General features: G+C 33.5%; 2 non-coding genes across 2 annotated transcripts; both read right to left on the bottom strand.

Moving 5' to 3' along the window:
* Positions 1–252: 252 nt before the first annotated feature.
* On the bottom strand, positions 253–466 carry LOC149413372 (small nucleolar RNA U3). Its single transcript, XR_016304531.1, has one exon. It is a non-coding gene; the product is annotated as a small nucleolar RNA U3 (small nucleolar RNA).
* Positions 467–7,778: 7,312 nt separating this feature from the next.
* On the bottom strand, positions 7,779–7,919 carry LOC149413371 (U4 spliceosomal RNA). The gene has a single exon (XR_016304534.1). It is a non-coding gene; the product is annotated as a U4 spliceosomal RNA (small nuclear RNA).
* Positions 7,920–22,492: the final 14,573 nt, after the last annotated feature.

The raw sequence follows: 22,492 nt of genomic DNA, 5'->3' as shown, positions 1-22,492 counted from the left end.
CCCACAATCCACATAATAGGAATTCCTTACAATTTGGCAACAATACGATGGCCAATAAGTTGGGTTAGGATAGGTTAAGTTGCTTAGGCGCTGCTCACTGCTTCTCGGAGAATAATTTGAAAGAAGGTAAGGAAAGTATACGAACAAATTGAATACGAAAACATTTGTTCTGCAAATCATACTCCATAAAGCAATGAGCGGCCCACCGAAGTGATCCCTAAATAAGTGATTAACGTAACAAAAATTAAATTGACCGCTCAGAAAGCGTCGGTCCCCTAACCGTCTGAGAAAACTCAGACAGCGAACGATCATCGATGGTCAGGAATTTGCTTTGCAGCTAACTCCTGACCTGCCTCACGCTCAAGGAACCGCGCCACGTCTCTTCATCACGGAGTGTAACTCTGGTAGAGTGTAAACGTTACGAGGGAGGAAGTACTACAGAAATGATCCTGTGAAGTACAGTCCTACCGAAAAAACCGGCATCCACACTATTTATCGACCGGTTAAAAGCAAACGCGACTGAGCCGTAGACGTAAGTCATGCCATCTAGAGTCAACGCGTGAGACTAAATTAAATATCGCCCAGCGTCACAGATGACTAAACGTATGTAAATAAACTCTACATACAATGTAACTTTATTTTAGTTCTCCACAATAATAATATTATGCTGATATCTTGTCGTGCAACGGACATCAAAGTTTTTTTGTTAATAAAGCCATACAAATTTAACTTAATGTTATTTTACTGATGCAACTCATAAATATTACCTATTTACAATGCATTTATGTAATACGTATGGTCTTCTGTCTTGGGAAAGAGTAACTAATATTTCTCTAGATACAATAGTAAAAGCACAAAAGGCAACTATTAAACTAGTTAATAATAATATTTAAATGATTTGTATAGAGCCGTTTTTGTGCAGATCGTCGATTTTCTTCAAATATTAACTACATATTCCCTTACAATCTCAGTCGTTAATAATAACCAGGGCTTCAAAAAACACCCACTAAAACATTCCATCCACGGACAAAGATCCTTGTTTAACTGCATGCCACCTTATCTGAAACAACCTGCTAATAATTCACCAATACACAAACTAAAAAAAACAGATACAAATGAAGGTAACACAATTTTTCCAAAACCTATTCACCGCAAACCAAACATAACACAATTTAATTAGCATGTACATTATATACGAGTAATTAGATCTATGTACTTACGTAGTTAATTGTTGTTTAATTATTTGTTGATGTTTATAAATAATATGTAAATGCATTATTTATTATCTGCAGTGTTTTTTTATTTTTTTCGTCTTAGTTGCATCATTTAGTTCATCTAGTATAATTTTATTTTTTTTAATTGTTACTTAATTGTGTCTGTGTATAGCATACTATAATATAAAATTAACTGCTACTAACCTACTATGTATTTATTTATAATATTTATTTTATTTTTATTTTATTTATTGTTTACGTGTAAGAATTATTATTTTAACTGATATACCTACCTACATGTAGAACTAACTTTAGAAAAAATTCACCAATTCCACGTATATGTGCCCAATATAATACTAAATTTCAAAACATAGATATTTTTAGCAATACACTTCACAAATATCGATTAGAAGTAACTCGTACGATCGAAAATTAATACTATAGTATGGAATGTATCTAGAGCAGAAAAAAAATATAGTACAAATCATTTGAGTTTGTGAAATGTGATGAGAATTTTATGCCTAGAGACCAAACAAATTAAATATTTAATTATGTTTATAAAAAGTATACTGTTCAATTCTCATTTTTTTTTGGTAAACTTATGTTTAAGACAAGATTTTTTATGCATAGCACAAAGGTTAACAATTATTTTATAAGCAATAATTATTAGCCTGTCCCGTTGGCGTCATGTATCTTTTATCAGGAGATTTTTCAATGTCGATGAGTGTTTCAGGCTAATAATTATTGCTTATAAAATAATTGTTCAATTCTCTATAACAATATTATTTCCACCTTAAAATAGACTCAATTTTCAGGAATACTAGAATTTATAACTTCAAAACTTTACTCCAAACCGCGAAAAACGCTGGGAACGCGTCAGCTCGCTTAAAATATTTAAAAAAAATCCATAAATTTCCAAATCGATAACTCGACCATCAATGTAATCTTTAAATATTAAATAAATCACTTATAACTGTGTTCGTACACGCTAATCTCCGAAACGATTTCAATGAAATTTTTTGAATGTATATGGATGGTTCCACCTAGAAATACAGGATAGTTTAACAAAAAAAACGTTCTTTTTATATCGGATTTAGGTGACTGCTAAACTTTGCATTCCCCAATTATGCAATACCATACATTTATATAAAATAATAAACATTATTTATTTTGAACACAAGTTAGAGGAGAGGCGTATTTATCGTACCCAGTAAATGTACCGGGTATATTCATGCCGTAATTTGTGCCTGTGATAAAATTTCAAAATACCTGGTTCCTAAGTATTTGTAAATATCACAGGCCTTGAAGTACTTCGTACTTTAAAATACTACTGACTTCTCACTCTGGTCTGTTAGAACGTTGCATAGGGAAAAGGGACAAAGAAGTATTTTAGCCTACGGTATTTCATTAGTGGAGTGGAGTGGAAGTACTCTGACACTCTGGATTTACTCTTCACTCCACGGAAGGTGGAAAGAGATAGGTATATTTTGTCGGTTGCTGTGATGCGTCGCACTGTAAAATACTGAAGCCTTTTCGCTCGGTCCTATTAGAAAGGTGTACGAGGAAAAATGACAGTAAGGGCCCGTTCCCACTTCCGTTTTCAAATCGGAGGCGGGTCCCGTTTTAAAAACGGATGCTTTACGGCCCTGTTCCTTAGAGTAATAATATATTAGAGTATATTATTACTCTAAGCCCTGTTCACACTTCCGTTTTAAAAACAGATCCGTCTTAAAACCAGATCATACTCTACGAAAACAAATAATTGTCGATTCAACCAAAACATTTTATTTGCTCATTCTTCAGTAATGGTGCGCAATGGACGACGATGAAGCTCTTGTTGTCATGTGGTACTTATTAAAAAGAAGAAAAAAAAGGGAAAAGAAAATTTTGGGTACACCCAATCATAGCTGAAAGATTTTCTGTAGGAATTTTCACATGACCCACCTCTAATTCAAAGATACCTATCAAAAATACCTGGTAAATGTACCTATTAAAAATATTTAGTCCCGGTATAAGTATAAAATACTGAGTATTTTGAAACCAGGTGTTTTGGAAATCTGTCACAAGTACAAAGTATCGCATGGAAATACCCGGTACTTTTACTGGGTACGATAAATACTATTTATCGTACTGTACTATTTATTTATGTATTTTATACCGGGACCGGGGACTAAACATTTTTAATAAATTTACCACATTTACCAGGTATTCTTGACGAAAAATTATTAAATCACATATGAATTTTTGGTAGTGGGGAAATTTTAACCCACCTCTACAGTAACAAAGAAAAATACTGATAGGACCATAGACATATGAATATTAGTAGACCTGCCCTAAGTGATTAAAAGCGTATTATCCCCACTCCCCATACCGGTTCCATTGGAGCCGGCTGGGCTCGCGTATGGCCTCCCGTGAATCTAGAATATGTGACGTCATAATTCTTGTGCGAACTAGCGTCGAGCTATGGTCGAGGCATTTTACGAAATAACACGGCAAAATGTTGACTTGTACTATGAAAACTTGTAAAAATAGATGTGAAAAAGAGTATAAACCCAATTGTCGTATTACATTCCATATATAAGAATTATTTTACTTTATTTTAAGCATATTCACATCGTATAATATGAATCAGTTGTTACTATCACATCGAGAAACGTCTGGACGCGAAACACAAAGCTGGTTGGTTGCTGGGAAGTAAATTATGAACATTTATAAAAGTGTCTTAACTAAATACTTAAACGAAATATTCGACTCTGAAAATAGAACCGAATTTTTTTGCCGAATTTGGACTTCGCAAATTTGTTCATAACGTGGCGAGTAATTTGCGCTCCCATGTAAAAATGTCTATTCATTCAAAAGCAGATTTTACTTTTAAGAAGTAAATGGTGATATTATAATGCGAGATGCCTATTTACTGTCAGATTGATTTATTGACGAATCACAGTCAGCTTCACTCCCTTCGTTCTTCAACAGTTGATTTTACCCCTCGCCATTATCTTCTCGTCTATTAATTCCTGTGTCTGTGGACAGGACCTTAGAGTAATAATATACAAGAGACCGTACTATGCGAAATGTTGTAAGTGGTTTTGGACCAAAGATGACCAAACGGCATATGGTCTACAAACTGATGCAGGGTTGTCAAAAGTTAAAACAATTAGGTATTTGTCGTAAATAATCAAATGCAATTTCTAGTATATATATTTTTATATATTACATTATAAATATGAATAATTAGAAAGTTATTATCATGTGCATAAAATTATAAAATAAATTTCAGTTCCACTTAAACCTTCAGGCCTCGACAGTATTTTTTCAGAGAGTCGAAATATTTCCGTTTAGCAAAAAAATCCAAATAAATAGAATATTTCTGAATGTATCCGAAAACTAAAAACTGTTTTGGAAAGATGATAAAATAGACGATAACGCTTCCAAATGTTATAATTCAAAATAAACATAATTTTTTTAATATAAAAATTTTATTTCAGTATTTCTAATTAAAATTACAGATAAACCTTTTGTTTAACCAAGGGTACTCTTGAATTAGATTGAGGCACCGCGAAATCCGTTAGACTGGTTAGACGGACCTTTGTTTTCGTTGTGTCTAAGTGCTCACTTAAAAAATGTGCGGAACAGATTGCCCTGTGGTATTTGGGAGTCCAATTTTCCCTATTTGTTGCACGAATCCATTTCATTAGCCTTTTTTCATCCTTTGGAAAACTGTAAATATTTAAATATTTAATACTAAACCAATTTCAGCACAGCCCTGAATTTTTTATAACGAAAAAAAAAAACAAAGACAAAAATTATTCCGTCTCTGTCCATTTACCAACAAATTAGCGTTCATATTATGAGAGAGAAAGAGACAGAGATACATTCAGATGCCGACTGAAATAGGTAAGTTGCATTATTATAATTTAGCCAAGATTTCTTGTCAGTAAAACATATTAAAAGTGCATTAAAACGCATACAAAATGGATGTTTATTATATAGATACAAATAGTGCAAAGATTGTTTAAATAATGTTGGAAGTTACTTGTGGTTTTGTAGTTAAGCATATAAAATATTTGATATCAAAGATTGAATACAGTGAAAAACATGAATTCTTTAATAAATACCTGTGAAAACTGATTTTTTTGTTCCTTTCGAGCTTCGGTTGAAGCACCCATACATAGCACATATAGCCATAGCGTTTTTTTTTTAAAATTTCGGTCAATTAACTTAAAAATATCAATATGTTTGCACTTTCGAGCTACCGCACGATGACAGATCACACTGGTGTGAACTTCGCCCGCTCCAAAAAGTAGCTTCATACCGTTTACACAGTATGTTAATGTTTTTAACAGAAATCGTTTGTATCTGTTTTTTGTACGTTAATGGAACCGAGCTGAAAGTAGAGGTGAAGCGTATTTACTAGAACAGATGTTTGGAACAGATATTTCAAAGAGACTTTCGTACTTAGTATTTGTTCTTAAGTATTGCGCGTCTTGCGCGTCTTGCGAGTATTGCACGTCTTGCGAGTCTTGCGAGTATTGTACGTCTTGCGAGTATTGCACGTCTTGCGAGTATTGGACGTCTTGCGAGTCTTGCGAGTATTGCACGTCTTGCGAGTATTGGACGTCTTACGCGTCTTGCTAGTCTTGCGAGTCTCGCGTCTCGCGTATTCATCCGAGGGCGGGGCATATGTATAGGCATCTCGTTACTCGCTTACATAAGAAGAGTGTTTCCCTAATCTTTGAATATTAGGGAAACACTCTTCTTATGTAGGTGAATAAGCGAGAAAGGATATGATACTGAATTTAGTAGATCGCGATCTCGACTGGTATTGTCAATAAATTCCGACAGTATGCGTCCACCAGTTAAAAAAGGTTTTAGCAAGAGTACAAAAGCATCGCCGGAGACGAGGTCCGGCCGGGCGCTTCCTACCTAGTGTACATAATTAGTGCACGGCTAATGTATTATTTCTCGCTTTCGAAAATTGGAAGCTATCTTGTGCGAACTGTGAACGAAAGTGGCGCCATCTAGAAATAAAATATTATAATAAAAATATTTTCACTGTGTTCTTTGTTGGCATTTAAAATCTTTGTTGTTGAGATGCACCACCATAATAAAGCTTGGCTTGTGTATGTGGGGGTGTAATATTATGTTCGTTATTTTTACTATGAGTATTCTGTTTATATTTTCAGTGTATTTTTAAGGTGGTATTTAAAATTTTTATTGTTATTTCTAATATTTTCTGATAGTGTATTAAAAAAAACCACTCCAAGATATTTATAGTTGAATTGCACTGTTTTTTTAATTACTTTTCGAGTTGTGAGAGTTGATGTTTATCTGGGGTTTCTATTATTTTAAAATGTGCAGTTTTATTTAGACTATTTTCTTTGTAAATTTGTAAAATTACGTGATATAAAAATAATGCATTTAGTTTTCTGACTTTAAATTCTTTAAACAGAAATTCTGATGAATATATGTACCTATATGATTTAAGTGGAATTATTTTTTAATTATTATTTTTTTGAATCTATGATGTATCTTAGTTTCCTCACTCTGTCTTTGAGTACGTTAATGTGTGTGGACGATTTTATCCATTAATTTGTCTACTGTAATGTATAGGTATTTTATTTCTGTTTGGCTTTCTATCACTAAACACAAGATATTGCAGATATGTTGTTGTGTATTTGCTTAGAGTAGATTATAATTTATTTTTCTTTAGTGTTCCTTGTTTTTTATGCAGAATTGTATATAATAATTTTTTTTTAAACATAGCGTTAAGAAGTAAATTTATGTCAAACCACTTCTTTTAGTTCATTGATGTATCTGTGTTGGCCATGTTGTTTATTTCCGTCCATGTTTAGCTTTTATTAGTAGCACTGTGTCGTCCTTTTGTTTCACCTCAATTACTATAAAAGGCAATCTGCATCATAACAAGAGACTTTGCACCTCGGAAAAAAATCCATTAGATATCAAGGAAATTTAAATTTTAACATTCTAATTTTCATTATAAAATGAAAATTCGCTTTCGTTGTACGGGATGACAGTCATTTAATAATTTAACATCTTGGGGCCTCTTATTTAGGTAGCAAGTTTTCCGTGCTAAGACTCATTTATCAAATTAATTAGGTTAGGTAAGATGAGAATCTCCGAAACCGGTTCGTTCGGAGAGAAATAAATAAAGTTTTAAAAATTTATTTTATTTTGCTCCATTGAAATTGAAATCCTCTAGCAACCCCCCCCCCATAATGGATTTGAAAAGTCGTTGTGGGAATCACATTTTTTTACGGGAATTACTTTTTTAGAAATTCTCTAACAATCCCCCCCCCCATGTAATGAGCAAGTGAAATACTAGGGAACAGGTATTTGGACTAGGTATTTATTCATACTTGTACCAATTGTTCCAAGTACCAAGAAGAGCTAGTACGACTCACCTCTAGCTGAAAGGGAGAGCTTTATTTGGCGAGTATGTCAACGATTTGTACAAATATTAGTGCGGTCTCTAGTATATTATTACTCTAAAGACAGGACACGAGGCACGAGGAGGAGACACAACCCAAATTAAAGCAGAAGGAGCCCAGTTACGGGCCATCAAAAATTGCCGTAGCGGACGGTATTTCACGTCCACATGGCGGGGTATTGGTAAAAGTTTTCAACTAGCAATAATCGCACCTCGGATAAACCTCATTGGTTACGATATCGCCACTGCGCAAAGTTAATAATTTCAGCAAACTCTAGGGTATAAATAGACAACCTGGAATTTTTCATCTAAAAGCTGCGTACGGAAGTGGCGCCATCTTGTGATAAATTTAAAAATATTTTCACTGAAAGAAAATTGAAAACAAAAATCTTTCAGTTGTTTGGAAAATTCGAAAGATTTAAAAAAAATTACTGCATGATTACTGTTCCACTAAATTATTATGTATATTCATACACGTGTGAAAACTCCGTGTGGGCGTAAATATTACTATTAAATATATAAAATAATGCATTATTTAAATATATTTTAACTTAGTTGATATATAAATTGTAAGTGGTTAGTTATAAATTTAGGTGTCAGTCATTAGTAATACATATTAGCTCTATGTTAGTTATTATAAGTGATAAGTTATAGGTTATAAATGAAGCTGTGAAGCTGAGGGTATCATAATATAAATATTATAATTTTTATTTTTCACTTTTATTATACCTTTTATCAAGCTGTTTTAGTAGACTGAATACTGTAGAAATCAGAGCCTTAAGGGGTTTGTGTGGTAAAACCATGTACGATCATGTGAGAAATGTGAAGATCCGCAAAGAATGAGATGTTTAGACGCCCGAGGAAGACATGGCATGATCAAGTGAATCATAAACTTGAGTCGGGTCATGTCAAGAGTCAGAATAATAGAATATTATGTATGAATGTGAATGAGACAAGGAGTGTGTGCCAAGATTGAGTGGCGTGATGTCTAGTTAATCGGTTAGTTACCTTTTTGGTTCGGTAGGTTCGGCCATGGGAATGTAAAATGGTGTCCTTGACTCGATAACCGGACCGTGCAATCTACGATTTGTTTTAGTATATTTTTTTAATGATAAACTAATATTTATAAGACGTGGCTCAGTGGTACAGAGCGTCTGACCAAACATCAGGAGGTGTGGGTTCAATTCCCGTCGGCGGCATTTATTTTTACTCAGGAGATATTTTCAATTTGTATTGATATTACAGGCAACTAATTATTGCTTATAATAATTTATTAAATATCTTTTAATATTAAAATTATGTTAGTTTAAACTTGTGCATAGAACCAAACAGAACCAAGTGATTCCGCAATGTAGTGTTTGCGATTAAAGTAAATTTTACGTCATTACAATAATTTTAATATGGGCACAAAATAGTGGCATTTAAATTTTCTCACTTCTTCGAAGAATACTATTTATGAAGAGCTAAAAAAATTTAGAAAACCTTTGCAAATTGGAGAAACTTTTCTATCTTCATGGAATTCACGCAGTTACATGATAAATGTTGAACAATAAACCACAATTTATTCAGAATTTCTAAATTTTTTTTGCAAAATAGCAAATTTACAAATCGCATTCCTTTTATTTAAGGAATCTGCAAGAAAACTATTACAACTTTCAACTTGTCTATAGAATAAACAAATTAAATTTGATTTCTTGGATTTTATATATTTACCTACACATGTGTAAGGCATTTATTTAATTACAAAAATACAACTTTCATGAAATTCTTATTAAATTACACGCGTTAAATTTAATTAAAAATATCAGAAAAATGTTTTAGTTTTTTAAGACGCACATGCGTCAGTCTGCCAAAATGCGATGCTGCCAGTTCTTACTAGAAGTTTTTTTAAGAAGAGCTTGTACAGTCTTTATTCAACGTGTGACCGTTTAACGGTTGGGAAGTGTTTTTATATTAGTAACTTATTTTATATTTTAAACATCAGCAAGGAGTGTAAATTATATATTTTAATAAATGAAGAACTTTTGGAAGTTACCCAAATGGGTTTATCGAAGATTGTAGCGCTTGCCAAGAAACGAGAAGAGATAACGTACCGCAACGTAAGAAGCCAAAACAAAGATTATAGTAGCGGTCCGTAGCACTGCGCTAATATCAAAATAAATCTTTGACCTTTAATACATATTAGAAACATTTTGAAAATATTATGGAGATAAATTTTTGCTTTATTATGCCGTGTTGCACTTCCCCCTTCAACCATAATCTGGATAGATGTGTAGATTGTGCTGTTTATGTATGATGTATGTAGAAGTGGTACTATGTTGCAATGAAGTTTTCTGCGTTTAGTTTTGATGTAGCCGTCTAATACCGGATACCGAATATTAAACAAAAATTGTTTTATTCTTACATTCCCGATAACATAAAATAGCTGCCATGATAAAGATATTCTAAATAAATAAAATACGAAAGCTACGGTATAGGTACGTTCAGTTTAATAATTGATTGATGCATTATTCGCTTGGGACTACCCTGATCCATTTCGGTAATGTATTAGGGCTAGGTAAACCTTTTATGGATTCAGGACACAAAATTTTTATCTATATTATTTCTTTCAGCGAAACAGACATAAACAATAACGTTTCAATACACTATAAGCATGACTTAATGTTTAATCGTAGATTACCGACGATATGTACATGGATAAACAAAAATTTCTTTCGGCAAATAGCGATATCTGATACTGATACCGATAAGGATGATACTCTCAGTATCGTCGTGGTGAAAGACTACCATTCAGAATTGGATAGCCAGGCACTTCCCCACCTTCCTATTCCCAACCGCATAAGAGTCCCAACTGCTCCCAACCATCTTGAACCAAAGAATCTATGGCATCCTCAATTGTAATAATACGTTGTGAGGCTGAAGGTAGTGGGGAGAGACTGACTATTCAGATCTGATCACCAAACACGTCCAAAGCCATTTCAAGCAACGTTTCAATTCTAGATGGTAATCTTACACCATAGCGATACTGAGAGAATCTTCCACTCTGATTACACAATTTAAGTGTCATTCAAAATAATAATTTCGGATGTCTGTCTGTAACTCCAGTTCAATGAACTCTATAACTCATATTTGCTTTAAATATAAGTTTCAATTTAAAAGATGGCGCTGTTAGTCTGAAACAATTCAGACAAGCAGCAAAGTACCGATCTGTAATATTTTAAAAGATGGAACTGTTAGTTTGAACAAATTCAGACAAGCGGTTAATGCGATGCCATAACGTCATGTGACATTTTGAATCAAGCCGCTAACAATAACACCCCTTATGAAGATGGCGATAAGGTTTAAATTCCCGTTCAACACCATCCGACTTTTTTGATAAATACAAGAAAAAAACATCGCCAAAAAGTGACTTTTATTTTATTTTGCGGACGTTCAGGCACAAATATTTAATTGTTTTACGATCATTTTATAAAGAACTTAATTTGCCACATTATACAATAAAACCGTAACCGAAAATGGGTTCGTAAGTAGGAGATTTTGAACATTAAAGCAGTTTTTATAGGCCTGATACATTATTTTTTCTAGGCTTATTAAAAGACTTATCTAAAAAATACTGGATCATCTAGTAGGCCAAGATGTGTTCTACTCGCAGTATTTAATTAAAGCATCTAAAACATTTCTAAGTGATCAAATTTTCAAACCAAAAAACATGAATTTGCATTACTACGTATGGCATCGCCTTAAGTAGATATCTGTAATATTTCAAAATAAGGAACTGTTAGTTTGAACAAATTCAGATAAGCGGTTAAGTACCCATCAGTAATATTTTAAAATATAGAACACCTGTTAACTACCAAGTTAGAACAAATTCAGACACGTGGTTAAGTACCCATCTGTAATATTTTAAAATATGGAACTGTTAGTTTAAACAAATTCAGGCAAGCGGTTAAGCAAGGTAATCTGTAATATTTTAACAGAAAATTATTTGAATTATATTTTTCTATATATCACTATTCACAAGTTCGTGCAAGTATGTAATATTTTCATAATGTCTTCCTTAAATTATGTTGGTACTGCAATAAGAATTATTCCTTGTAACCATCTTTGCGCGCCGTATACATATTTGTAAATATGGATTGAGCACGTCACCAAATGATAACGAAATACGAAATCAATTCTTCGATACTCCTCTTCTTCAATTCTGATAAATGCTCTACTCAGATACGGGTATCTCAAACCAGTGGCGGATGCTAACTTTTAGTTATCATAATTATATATGTCTTCATCCACTCGAGCGATTTTCGGCATATTATGTCAAGTTTGCAAAAATGTTTTGAGCAATCGCTGGCCATAATGTGCCAAATTTATAGAAATATGGGATGAACGGTGAAATCTAGGTGGATTCATTGGCTTTAAACCACAGTAAGCCGTTTAATATATTTCCATATTAATATTTTGAGGAATGGACACCAATCGCTCCAGTGGATAAACATTCAGTGCCCCTTATTTTTTTAGAATTAAATTATTAGTTACTAACTATACCCCGCCACGCGTTGCTGTGAGTCACCCAGTTTGCACTGACTGGGAAACAATAACGCATGTTGCTTTTACGTCTAACAGATGGCGCTGTGTAAAAAAAGGTGTTATTCGAATGCAACGCTCTGTCAATATTTGAAATAAATCCTTCAAGAACTTTAGTAGATTTAACATTTTGATCAAATGAACATTTTCATATAAATAAATATAAGTGAACAAGACAAAATAAAAAAAAAAGAATATTCAAGATGTTAAAAATGTACGAACCATTAGCAAAGTTCACCACCAGTTACTTTACAGGCTCCTGCCTAGCACCTAGCGGTCAGAGGTAAAACTAGGGCTAACAGATAAAACAGATGTTTTGCCTTATCAATTGGCTTTCTTTGACAGTGTTTGTTTACAATTAGCTTGTCAATGTGTTTTACTTGGTTAGATTATAAAAAGCCTCGCCGACTGGATTCCTCCTTCTTCTCTCCTATAAAATAGTAACAAGCAGTCATTATGGTCTACAGACCATTAATAATTTTTGTCATATAATTTTTGTCATGTCAGACCATGAATCATTTTGTCCGAACAGCTCGGGAAGTTTTGAAGCGAAAAATTGACCACCACCTAGAGATGGTTCGTGCCTGGGGTAAGGCCAACTTGGTCAGTTTCAACGTCTCAAAAACCCAAGCGTGTCTGATTTCGGCAAAGAGGGAGATCAATGACTGTCTGGTGCAATTTGATGGGAGCACTCTCCCCAATAAAGACTCCATTGAAATGCTTGGAGTTACTATATCAGACCAGCTCAAGTATCGGGGATCCATAGAAGCCCGAGTAAATCAGGCCTCCAAAAAGTTGGGCGTCTTGTACAGGGCTAGGAGATTCTTCAGCAGTGACCAGCTGCTGACCCTGTACAATAGGGTGTATCGATTTTTAACTTTTTTTTTGTTTTCAAATTCCAAGTTGAAATAAAGTTGCTACTAGGTACCACAACTTACCACAAAAAAATTTGGATTTTTAAAAAAATGTTTAGGTCTCCCGCACAAGGCCTAAAGTTTTAATTTTTTTCAAAAAATATCAAATTTTTTTTAAATTTAAAAAAATAAAATCGTAACTTTTGTGTTTATTCCAAGTTAAAAACAGTAATATTAGGTCATAAAAATAAGTAAGAAACGATTTTTTTTATAAAATATGGTATTTTGGTCTCCCGCACAAGCCCTAAAGTTTGTTAATTTTGATGAAATTTTGTAATTTTGTGTACATATATGAACCATGTTTTTTTTAAGTTTAAACCACCGGAAAATTAATTGTACTTTTCTTACAGAAGGCATAAAATGAGACAATATATATATACATAATTCTTATATACATACAGTAAAAATATATACCACATATATACTATATATATAATATGTTTTATACCTGAAAAAAGATAGTTGGACGGTGTAAATTGTATGAGAAAGGTGTTGAAAGAAACTAATGTTATTTGCTATTACTGTTGTTTATTACAAAAGTATAAAAGGTTATAACATGTTATAAAATGTAGTATAAAAACTAAGTACAAAATGTTGCTGATTACTTTCCATACGACATGAGTGGCAGTTTTCTTGTTCTACTGCAAATTTACTGACTTGTTTAAGTATTCGTCCTTTCATCTTGGCTTCAAAACCTTAAATCAAAGTTATGTATAGTATTTACATAGGCCTAGTGAAAATTTTATAAATGTTATTACAGTTCCCAAATGAAATTTCAATTTAATATGGAAGACAATTCTATTGCTGAAGAGTTGGCCAAACGAAACCCCGGCAACATCTCGCACGCCAGGTGGCTTACTCTGGCAAATCGAGTCCTTCGTTTGTATGTAGCCACCGATGATCCGACCCCTCAGCTAAGAAAGCTTGCAGAGTTCATGATGAAGGTCTACATACCATCATGGTTCTCAATTAAGTGCAATCCCCAAATCCTGCAAGCTTCCATTCATTTTTTTAAAATGATTCTTTTCAGCAATTACTTGGTAGATGAGCTAAGAAAAGTCGTCCATGCAACGTTACAGATAAATGCTTTCATGGCTCACCCAGAGCATGTTTTGATAGCTATGCTGTTCGATGAACGAAAACATATCAGAGCCTTGGCTTATAAGAGAATCCAGAAAGCTCGCTCAACCGTAAGGAAAGTGGTAAGGGTATTTAAACCCCCTCAGATCAATTTTGATGCCGAAGACTATATAGATATGATTGACTGGAAATCCACTTCAGTAACCGAACCCCCTCTTGTTACTGATATGAGCCTAGAAGAGTTGGAGTCAATTGCGGAAACTGGCAGAAGTGGAAGGGTTGAATTTAGAATTCCTTCTCACACTCAAGCGGTGGAACGAATTGTCAAGGAAGTCACAGAAGCTTTGAAGCGAGTATGTGGGCTAATCGAAAGAGATAGTTTTATCCGTGCCAGACTGGAAGACCGTAAAGAGTTACCTACATTCGAGACCAAGAGCCAGTACAAAACCTCTGCAAAGGATTAGAATTTAAGTAAGTTTTTTTCGACTATTTTGTAGTTATGTTTCTAAATAACGTCTTTATCATACTGTCTTCCATATTAAATTGAAATTTTATTTGGGAACTGTAATAACATTTATAAAATTTTCACTAGGCCTATGTAAAAATTATACATAATTTTGATTTAAGGTTTTGAAGCCAAGATGAAAGGACGAATACTTAAACAAGTCAGTAAATTTGCAGTACAACAAGAAAACTGCCACTCATGTCGTATGGAAAGTAATCAGCAACATTTTGTACTTAGTTTTTATACTACATTTTATGACATGTTATAACCTTTTATACTTTTGTAAAAAACAACAGTAATAGCAAATAACATTAGTTTCTTTCAACACCTTTCTCATACAATTTACACCGTCCAACTATCTTTTTTCAGGTATAAAACATATTATATATATAGTATATATGTGGTATATATTTTTACTGTATGTATATAAGAATTATGTATACATATATTGTCTCATTTTATGCCTTCTGTAAGAAAAGTACAATTAATTCCGGTGGCTTAAACTTAAAAAAAAACATGGTTCATATATGTACACAAAATTACAAAATTTCATCAAAATTAACAAACTTTAGGGCTTGTGCGGGAGACCAAAATACCATATTTTATTAAAAAAAACCGTTTCGTACTTATTTTTATGCCCTAATATTACTGTTTTTTAACTTGGAATAAACAAAAAAGTTATGAATTTATTTTTTTAAATTAAAAAAAAAATTGATATTTTTTGAAAAAAATTAAAACTTTAGGCCTTGTGCGGGAGACCTAAACATTTTTTTAAAAATCCAAAAAAAATTGTGGTAAGTTGTGGTACCTAGTAGCAACTTTATTTCAACTTGGAATTTGAAAACAAAAAAAAAGTTAAAAATCGATACACCCTACTGTACAAGTCTCAAGTCCGCCCAACTATTGAATTTGGGAGCCACCTTTGGGCTGGTGCCCCTAAATACTTGATAAACCTGCTTGAGTCTGTGCAAAGGAGAGCGATCCGTCTGATTGACAATCCGTTGTTAACAGACCGATTGCCTTCTCTGATGCATAGACGCAACCTAGGCATGCTGTGTCTGTTCTACAGGTATTTCAATGGAGCCTGCTCCAAGGAGCTAACAGCATTGATTTCTGATGCACCGGTGCACGTGCGCGAAACTCGACGGACACGAACTGAACACCCGTTCACGGTTGACGTTGGCTTCATGAGAACGGGCCGTTTTTACGACTCGTTTTTGTGTAAGTCGGCTCGTATGTGGAACGAGCTACCGGCATCTGTTTTTCCTCCCTCCTATAATCCGAGCCTCTTCAAGGCCCGCATTAACAAATCCCTTCCTACAGCCCCTACCTTACTCCGCCTCACAACGCCGCCCAACCGGGTGGTGACATAGTTCCCCTGTCTGTGCACTGCACAGGCAGGGACACTCTTGTGAGGTGTCACATAAAAAAAGAAAAAAAAAAAAAAAAAAAAAGTAAAAGTGTTTTGTCCGGGTCGGGAATAATTTAACTCTTTGTAACATTAAATAAAGTGAAATGCAGTTTTGTGCAGTAAAAACAAAATAAAAAACCATGCGTCTGTTATTGAAGACTTCATCAAGCCCAAACAAATCTTAACACAAGACAAAAGAAAAAAAACGAATATACAAGACAAAAAATATACATTTACAAAGTTAGTGAAAAAATATGCACTGCTAAAATTATTAATTAGAACAGATTTATAATTCAATAGAGGCATATTAAAAACATCAGCTAACCCAGCATAAGAGTTACCAATGGTATGTAATTTATTTGTAACAGAAATGTAGCATGTAGTGTAATAATTGTCACAATAATACATATTACGGAACCTTGATCTAACAGTAGGTAATAAATAAAACCATACATAAATGAAATCCTTGAAATTATTATTTGAACTTGCAACAACTTGGTCATCAAGGAGTTAACTGCTTTGCCATGATCTTTACAAATAAATATAATAATTGATACTAATAAATTTCAATGAAAAAGAAACAGAATCGAACCCAGGATCTCTGCCTAACCGGGACACCGTCTTATCCCTTTTTAAATTAATATTTTTTTATCCTTTTTTATTAAAGGTAACGAGCCGCCACTGCTCACAACAAATCCTGCAGTTTTCTGTCACCGTCCGTACTATACGGGCAAGCCGTCATTAGAATGCAGCGCATGCAGTTGATAGTGCTCCGGTGCATTCAGTATTCATCGCCAAGAGTTGGTTGGCGACTTTGCAATGAGTCCAAATGGGACAGCTGGGAGTTGTTCAGACTTAAATAGGGGGAACGTTGAACTTGGTCAATGTACACATGTGTTAAACAATAGCAAATGATTTTTCATCTTATTCCTTAAATTATTATTTAATTTAAATATATATCTATTTATTTATTTTATCAATACAAGACTTACAGGGTACATATGGTTTTTGTGATATTTCACCCTCCATGCTAGGGATGACCCTATTTGAATTTCTCTTTTGTTACACGTGGACATATATATGTTTCTCTGAAATTCAATGACCTTAAATAACTAACTATCCATCCCACCATTTCCCCGCAGGGGTAAGCAGAGAGTACGGACCACTCCTCGCCTCATTCACATTCATACATCGTCTCATACATACTCTTCTATTATTCTGACTCTTGACATGGCTCGACTCAAGTATCTGATTCACTTGATCCATGTCTTCCTCTGGCGTCCCCGAGTTCTGCTACCATTCACATTTGCGTCACATATTATTATCCTTACACTCTTTTCTTCGCTCATTCGATCTACATGAACAAGCCATCTAAGAGTACCATTCTTGATCTTACTGATTACGCTTAAATCAGCATTGCACTCTTTGCAGATCTCCACATTCCTCGCACGATCATACATGGTTATACCACACATACGCCTCATCATTTCTACAGCATTCAGTCTACTTTCATCCTTCCTCTGCCAGTTCCATGCCTCACTTCCATAAATCAGGGTAGGTACCACCACTCCAATGTGGACTGCTAGCTTCGCTTCTTTGGACAATTTTTTGTTAGCGCCAACTGCGTTCAGTCCTCCATCAATGGAGTTACCTACATTTACCCTTCTTTCAATATCTCAGTCAGCCTTCCCATCTCTCGTAAACATACTCCCTAAATACACAAAATAAATGACCTTACAGAAGTTAAAATAGGAAATAAACGTCGTTCCTACCCCATCGGCATTTGGCGAGGTTGGAAAGTTGTCTACTCCAGTTCCTCGGAAGAAAGGTACAATCCTAAGTCAAAACAAAAAAATACATAAAAATAGAATTGAAAGTGTTCAAAATAGATTTTTAAGGTACTTTAATTTCCGCTCTTTTCGATCTCACATCAGTAATGAAGACTCTGCAAAGTTCTTCAATATACAGACGTTAACTTTCCGAAGAAATATAGCAGATTCGGTAATGTTATTCAAAATTACACACAATTTAATCGATAGTCCTGATCTTCTTCAACGCCTATTATTCCATGTTCCCAATCGCAACAGCAGACAGTCGCTTACTTTTAATCTCCCTCATTGTAAGACGAATTCCAAACAAAACTCATTTATCTACAGATCCACACACTCTTTTAACTTAAATTATTACCATATTGACATATTTGACTCGACTTTACGCGACATAAAACAAAAACTCAATAATCAACAAAACTCAAACTAGAAGTTCAATTCCTATATATTCCCGTCCTTTGCCTCTTAATCCTTATCCTATATTTCCCCCTCCTCTCCCCCACCCTCCTTTATTTTAATATTTTTAATATTTTCTAACTAAACAAGAAATTAATTTAAGAGAACATCTCTATGCCATTGTACACCATTGTAACACCATAAACTATCCATCAGTGGAAAGTTCATAATTGGCTATTATTTATTAATAATATTATTATTGTATCATTATATAATTAAAGATTTGCTGTCAACTTTTCCAAATAAATAAAAAAAATAAAAAATAAAAACAACATTTTTTTTAAATTTTGAAAACTTTGAAAAATAGATGGATCATACTAAAAAAGCGTTGATTAATTAAAAACACTTTTTGTATTAATGACTATTAAAAATATACCTACCTATTTATCTTGTGTTACCTACACTATTAAATACTAGTGCAGAACTGAAAAATTGTGGGAACGTACGCTGTTGCGTATCCTCTTTAAGGGGAATATTTTAAATCAAGCCGCCATCAACAACACCCCTTACGTAGATGGCGATAAGGTTTAAATTCCCGCCACCATCCGCCTGTTTTGATTTATGCAAGAAAAAAACATGGCCAAAAAATGCCTTTTAATTTATTTTGTGGATGTTTCATTATAAATAACTTAATTTGCCACATTATACAATAGAATCAAAACCGAAAATAGGTTCGTAAGTAAGAGATTTTGAACATTAAAGCAGTTTTAATAGGCCTTATACATTATTTTTTTCTGGATTTATAAAACGATTTATCTAAAAAATACACGAGTATTTCAAAGGCCAAGATGTATTCTACTCGCAGTATTTAATTGAAGTATCTGAAACATTTTTAGGCGACCACATTATTAAACCAAAAATACATGATTTTTCATTACTACGTAGTGCATCGCCAACGCACACATTACAGAATTGAACACAGGGTATCGATTCTCCAATCCAGGCCGTTCGCAATCGCCGTCGATAATACATACATTGGTCGACGTTCTTATTCTTGAATCTCGTCGAAGTTACATATGTACTTAAATACGCCAAACTTCAAAAGTCATTCCACTCGAATAGATGAGAAAGGACGAGAATCGAGCATCGAGGCCCAGGACCTCAGGGTTTTAAACTCATGACCTCAGGGTCTAGAACTAATGAAATTACAACTGTGCCACGGGGATCGTTAGGCGTGTCTACTAATGTTAAAAGAAACTAACAATAATATAATTTCGTGAAATATTATTTAGTAATTATGAAGTAATTTTCCACGTGTTCATGTTTACGTAGACCTGGGAATTATTTGATAAAGCTTCAAGTTCGTTTCAACCACACCAATCCAAGTAATGAAAATTCTCATATTAATAACAAAGGAATTACTTACGGGATTATACGCCAACGATGCTATCAAAAGGTATTACAAGAACAATCAAAGGATATTCGTTTTCGTGGAATTTATAAATGAACATAATTTAATATACGACACCGATAAAGAAAAATACTTGTTCGTACCTGAGTAACATATTTTAGGTGATAACGACTGGATTAATAAATGTATTCAGACGGCTTATAATTTAAACTAGCTTACGTGTATCCGGCGTAGCTCGGGGACTTCTCTGATAATATTTTATTTATTTATTTCATTTTATTTAAACGCCCATGGGGCTTTTACCTATAATAATGTACATCTTTATTTTTTTAGTTATACAGATTAAATTATGTACTGTTATTTCAGGCGAATAATGATTGCGTATAATAATTTGTGATCCTTTGTGCTATGCATAAAAAAACCTTGTCTTATAAACATTAGTTTAATATTTAAAAAAAAAAAATTGACAAGTGAAAATATTTCACCAACAAATGTAGATATAATATGTCTCGACGCCATCTAGTGGGAAATTTAGCACTTACAAAGCTTTTCCTACAAAAATAAAGTTGGTTGTTTACAGGTGAAAAATATAATAAGCAGTAATTGTTGATTGAAGTACTAGTACATATTGAATTATGTTGCAAATAAGCCCAGAGTGGATCAGAGCACCTGACCAGACATCGGAAGGTGCGGGTTCAATTCCCGTTGGCGGCATTTATTTTTACTCGGGAGATATTTTCAATTTGTATTGATATTTCAGGCGACTAATTATTGCTTATAATAATTTGTTGAAGTTGTGAATTCTATTGTACCTGACTCTCTTTCATCACTATCTCATTCCAGTGCATATACAGGATGTCCGGAAACTCGTAGTACAAGCGGGAAACTGGTGAATCTACATCACATTTGGAGTCGATTTTGTAGTATATTTTTTTTTTATTTAAGCTTTCGTTATCGAGTAAATCGAGTTTGAAGTTGATTTTTTTTTAATTTTTTTTTATTTTTTTTTTAATCAAATTCTTATAAATTATTACTGAAGATCAAAGTACCCAACTAATTAAAACTATTTTAAAGTAAAACAAATGAAGAAACTCGGATTTGAAGCATTATTTTGAAATCACCCTTCATTTAACCCGGTGTAATCATAAAATATTTCTGCTCTGCAGGGTTAAAACATCTGTTATTCAACCCTAAACACCAGAAAAAACTTTAACCCTAAAATAGCCGAAAAATATTTTTTTTTGGTTTTTTTTTTTTTTTTTTGAAAATGCTCAAATCAAAAAACTTTATGTTTTTTTGGGTTCCCCATGTGGTGTAGATTCTCCAGTTTCCCGCTTGTACTACGAGTTTCCGGACACCGTGTATAATGCTTTAAGGCGACATAAGACTCAATAACGGGGGTTTGCTCGACCCTTCAATTTTAATTATTTCTGATGAACGTATTACTAAAATATCAAATGTTTCTAGAGGGATCCCGCCGGATATAAGTTATTTATATTTAAGATTAATAAAAACAGGACCTTGCAAAAAAATATTTAAAAATATTACACGGAAAGTTAGATTTTCCACGCCTGCCAGGGCAAAGTCGACCGTAGGTCCGTCCATTACGCCGCACAGTGGGCTGAAAATCGCCTTTCATAGACATAGAGACTTGAATTTTTAATATTTTTTTTGGCTAGAAATGGATTCTGCTGATCATTACTATGCTATAAAATTTCGTGCGAAGCAATTGCGTGTACAAATGAAGGAGTTATCATTTTTTAAAGAAAAAATTGTATGGCACTGACATTAAAAATGAGGCTATCTCTGGAATCATAAGGTTGGCCATTATATCCTTACACACAGATATACTACTATTTATTTGTATTTTTTGACATACTTCGTATTGTGGCGCAACTTGCGACTTTTTTTTTTAAATCCTCTATGTTGAAAAAAACACTTTTTAATGTTGATGATTCATTTTAATGTAAAGTCTTTCTCGAGCGTCCCCGACATCTTATACTACTCTTCCCCTATGTTAAACCACTTTCTAAGCACTCCTGACACTAATAAGAACAAACGTAGAAATTTTCTGCGAATTCATAAAAATGGTATAGGAACTCGTACGGGACAAACAAAGAAACATTAAATTTGATATATTATGTATATAAAGACTAGCGCAGTTTCGTGAAAAATATGGGATATTTTAATTCCAGTTTTGAAAAAGGAAATTTTATTTATATTAAAATATTACACTTTTTTAGGCTTTTTTTAGGAACTCGTAGACAAAATTTCTCAACCCTCAAATATATCATGATTATGAAGATAATTGAAATATTTTCCATTGAAATTTTGGAAAACAAATAACCACTTGAACCATATCAACTTATCAGATTTTTTAATTAGTTTAACGAATTCGTAAATATTTGTTTTTATCGTCTGTAAATTTTTATTTTATGGCCTAAAGGGTTTTACCAAAACCACACTCGCTATGTATCTGAACCTTATTTAGCTATAGCTATTTTTTCAATCAAGCTTGTGCCCTTCATTTTCCCATCTACTTTCACATGTCAATAATACAATAATGTCACCATTTTTCACCATGGTCTAAAATTTGTCATCATCTGACATTCGTCCTACTTAAACTCAAACAACGTCGTATATAATCAGTGTAGGCAGACTAGAGTACAGGTTTGGGCGCACGATCGCCTAATTACAAGTCTA

Source organism: Hesperophylax consimilis, chromosome 22 (genome assembly GCF_061612785.1).
Source record: "Hesperophylax consimilis isolate HC1 chromosome 22, BYU_Hcon_1.0, whole genome shotgun sequence".
NCBI lineage: Eukaryota > Metazoa > Arthropoda > Insecta > Trichoptera > Limnephilidae > Hesperophylax > Hesperophylax consimilis.
The sequence above is the reverse complement of the archived record's forward strand: the minus strand, read 5'-3'. Positions and strand labels throughout refer to the sequence as shown.